We start from the raw sequence: 5,000 nt of genomic DNA on the forward strand, positions 1-5,000 counted from the left end.
CACCATACTTTTGGAAAACTCCCTAATCGCAACATACCTTGGGATTCGGGTGCGAGCAAAAACTGGGCCAAAATGAGGCTCGAGAGACCGAGATCAAAACTGTTCACAAAATCTACACTATAATCTGTGAGATCGTGTGGCCTGACCTGTGCAACGTGGCAAGGGAGGTGGCAGAAGCAGGCACTCGATTATCTGCGAAAGCAGTGGCCAAAATAATACAGATAAACCTTCGCAAGTTTTAGTGTTGTTTGTGCACTTTATGCGGTGCACAGTAGGCATTACTCAAGGGTATTTGTAGCGTCCCTTTAGCTCCTAGCCGTAGCCAATTTTTAGCATTTTGCTTCACCAGCAATCTTCCTGTCCAACCACTCAAACATTCGTTTTTTTCCTTTGCTAAAGAGTCGAATGGCTGAAAGTGTCCCAGGGCCTTGGCTTGGCAGCCTAAACTTAAGTCTTAAGTCCTTAACAAACACCACAATACGAATCATCGCGAATGAAAATAAAATACTCGAGTCGTCTTTTCTTCCCATTCACGAGAGAGATGATGCGTCATCGTCCACTAAGCTACAAATAAATAACATTGTGGTTATTAGCCTTCTCAACTGACACCTGCGTTATTTATTGCACATTAATTATAAGGGAAGATCTCTTTTGATGTTCCGAGTATCATTAAGGTTCGGTGCTTATAATGTTCGAGTCAGAGGAAGTAATTGCCTTTTCGTTTTATCCAACTGGCGAAAATGGCTCGTCGCTACCATTCACCCAGCTGTTCAATCTGCCATTCCACAGAACTAATAGCTGTCGTTTCTCCCTTCTCCAACGCTTCTTGTACGCTCTAATCACCCGTGAATGAGGGTGGGATTGATGGCTGTTTGTGTGTCCGTCCGAACTTTTTCATTGCGTCCTCAGAGCTTCAGAGCTACTGAAGCTAAAGGGCTGCAAATTGGTACGTTGAACATCCACCCTCCAATCATCAAACGTACCAAATTACAACCCTTTAGCCTCAGTAGTTTTTATTTTATTAAAGTTTAGAGTTAGCCATGATCGTGCGTCTAGCACCGTTAAACAGGCTACCACCGGGTCGTGGCTTATTTGACCATTGTTTATTATTGCCCGACTACTGGAGAAAATGCGGTTTCTTTTGTTTATCTGTACCTGTGCAATGTTTCATCTTGAGTTTGGTTAGTAGCTGGATTGGTGACCAGCAATAAGTGACTGGCAGCATACATTCAAATGAGGTTTGTTTTGAATGCGCGAACGCGAGTCTGTTTGTTTCAGTTGTACACATTTCTGATTGGGTAATCTGTAACTGACATTAATTCACATTCTTTTAGTGGAATCTTTCAAATTGAGTTCAGTCATTTCATGGACGGGTTACCATCCAAGCTTAGTAGCACAATTTACTATACCAAGGAAGTCTCCTTATAAGGAAAATTATGAAACAACCGATCTGCTTAGTAACTAAAAGCAAGATTAGGAGAACCTGAAATGCGGTAGGAACTCCGGTACCATAATCAGCCAAGCTGCAAAACGGCAGGACTGCTCAGTACTTGGAAGGGTGATCAACTAAGACTGTCTATCATAAACTCCTGAGTGTAAGAATAGCCTGGACTAACAACATAAGTCTTTATCATTCGTAATATCAAATCATAATTGGATGGGAATAATACAGGTCCCATATGCAATTAAACCTGAACTCTCTCTCTCTCTCTCTCTCTCTCTCTCTCTCTCTCTCTCTCTCTCCCCCCCAAACGTAAGTAGAACAAATCCCTTTCCATTTGCGTTTCCATATAATTTACTTCGTATCCTGTAACCTGATCTGACAGTTTGACGTAATCCATTACCCCAATAGCTTACTTTCTTCTGTGCGCAAAACTCTCTTTTGCCGACATTGACAACCTCTCTCTCTCTCTCTCTCTCTCTCTCTCTCTCTCTCTCTCTCTCTCTCTCTCTCTCAAAATGATTAGGATAGGTCGTAAAGATTCTACCTTAACAGAGGAAATCAGATTTTGTATAACAATTCTCAACCTTTGTTTGGTGTTTATGTATTACATGTGTGTGTGTACATAATATATATACATACTCAGACAAATATGTGTATGTATGTATGCATATGTAACTGGGGCTCTTTGACCAAACTTACTGAAGATATTTCCCTAAAGCTGAACATGAAATGACGTAATAAAAAAAATCTACGAGACCCTCATTCCCACTCCTCGTCTATTTAACAGCAAAGGAGAGCCAAAACCTTCCTTTCACAGCTTATACAATGAATATATAATGAATGGTTTCATTGTACCTGGGCGAATATTACCTCGTCGAGGCCCTCCCGGAACAATGAAAAGTCACAAAATAGTTTCCTCTCACAAAATAGTTTCCTCTCTCTTTCCCTCTTCATATCACTTAGCTCAAGATGCGACCCACAACATTCTAAGAATTAGGTACACCTTAATCATTGCTAAGGTCAACAGAATCAAATTGTCCAGTTGTGAGAGCTAGGCACTCTAAAGAGAGAGAGAGAGAGAGAGAGAGAGAGAGAGAGAGAGAGAGAGAGAGTTAACGAAGGTCTTAAAGAGGTAATAACACGGAATAACACGGCAGGCTTCCTCTCTGAATAGACATGACACCACCTTTTGTGTCCATATTTTCACGCGTTGATAAGGCCCGCTATTATTTTCCTGGACGAGGGGTGGGAGGGGGTTGGGGAGGTTATCTCCTTCCCCAGGTGAAGAGGAAGAGAGAGAGAGATAGCTATTGAAATGAAAGAGGCAGAAAAGAAGGTAGATTTAATTTACGTCTCCAGAGAGGAAACGAAATGACTAGCAGACGAGAGAGAGTAATCCAGGAAGTCCTTTGTTTAACCCCCACCACCCCCAAAGAAAAAATCCTTTTGTTATTGTTTCCTACATTTTATTATTGTATGAAGATTTTATTACTTAGAGGGTAGGGGACTGTTGTTCGTTTTTCTTTATCATTTATAATGTTCCTGTTGTTGTTCTTGTTGTAGGGGTGGGGAGGGGGGGGGGGGAGGGGTTGTAGGAAAGGTCTATGGCGAGCCTAAAAATGTCAGAAAAAGGTGTTTTGCATTGAGTTAAAGATACAAGAATTTTTGGATAGGATAATTTATGATTTATTCATTAGAATGAAAATGTAAAAAAATAAATAGTGTGCATATTACGCAGTACAGAACAATTATTTCTAATAAAATATAGCCTATCTATTTTAATTTTCGTTGGTGAAACAAGGCTCTATTTGACCTTAGATTTTAACATGTTTTAATTTATTTGGTGTACTGAACTTAGGTTATGTTTTTGTTCGATTATTTTGTTTTCACTTATAACTGAGAATACATGAACGTGTTTGACTTGACCCTTGTTGTTAATATAAGTATTACTAAGTATCAGTATCAATAACGAAGACCACTTCACGTTACGTTAGCTACTCAATAAAAATTTATTCTACACTGCAGTATTGCATACCTTGCACATCATTCATGCAATTTCATTATATATATATATATATATATATATATATATATATATATAATATATATTTCTTCAAGTTTCTTGCATTTGGATCCAAGGGCTTTGCAGTGACAAGCGTATAAAAAAAGAGCAAAGAATTTCGAGAAGTTAAGAGGGACACTGTGGATACTAAAATTACACACACACACACACAAATATATATATATATATATATATATATATCTATATATATATATATATATATGTTATATATATATATATATATATATATATATATATATATATATATATATATATATATATATATAGATATATATATATATTCTCTAGATGCAAGAGAAACGTATAACTATTATAAATTCACGACAGCATTTCCATGAAAGGTGGTGAGGCCTGAAACACTGCAAACAGCAGTTGCATTAATACCGCTAACACCACCAAAAAATATTGGTAACTCCATTCACATCTTCCCTCCTTCAGTCCAAACGCAGACTCCAATAGAAATAGGACTCTAATAGAAATAGGGAGCTCTGTTCTCATTTCTGTTGCCTGGATGGTCATCTGTCTGTTCCTCATAATTTCCTGACAACCCAATTCATTCGGTGCCCGAGTTCTATTAGCTCAGGGAGTTTAGCGTGACGAGGCTGCACAGTAAACACGCAAATATTATTCCCTATCAGAGACGGTGGAAGGTTTACTCATTTGCCAAAGTCACTTCCCGCATTCCGATTTCCGAGGTTGAAGGAATCACACTGCAAATGCAGAGAAGGAAAAGCAGAATATTGTAGCTTCGTGCCTGCAGTCACATGGACAGGAAAGGATTTCATAAGGGCTAAGCAACCCTATGTGTAAGTCAGATATTAAAGACCTAGAGATATACCATTTTAATAACCCCAGTGCCTTCTAAACTTCTCAATTTCTCCACACTTTGTTAGGTCCTCGTTGGACGAGTGGGTTGCGTGCTCGCCTACTGATCCGGTAGCAGCAAGCGAGTTCGATTCCCCGCTCAGCCAGCCTAGAATCAAGAGGAATTTATTTCTGGTGATGAGAAATTCATTTCTCGACATAATGTGGTTCGGATCCCACAATAAGCGGCAGGTCCCGTTGCTAAGTAACCAATTGGTTCCTAGCCTCGTAAAATATCTAATCCTTCGGGCCAGCCCTAGGAGAGCTGTTATTAAGCTCACTGGTCTGGTTAAACTAAGAAGTACTTAACTTTTTTCACACTTTGGAATCGCTTGCCATGACGAGGCCGAAGATCCATGAGACAAGGGAATCCAAAATGTGCAGAAATCGAGGAGTCAAGAGGACATTGTGGACACTGTGTCTACTGCATGTAGTACATACGTTTCTAGTAAAAATGACTAAGAGACTCTGAACCTGAAGAGATGTTTGACATCTAGCAATATGCATAGTTGTAATTTGAGTGACAATGGTGGTGCAAAAGCCACTCAATAAAGTACGTTTTTTTTTTGAGAAGTAATCAATTTTTTGAAACATTATTTATGTAAAAAA

The sequence above is a fragment of the Macrobrachium nipponense genome, chromosome 49 (genome assembly GCF_015104395.2).
Source record: "Macrobrachium nipponense isolate FS-2020 chromosome 49, ASM1510439v2, whole genome shotgun sequence".
Classification (NCBI taxonomy): Eukaryota; Metazoa; Arthropoda; class Malacostraca; order Decapoda; family Palaemonidae; genus Macrobrachium; species Macrobrachium nipponense.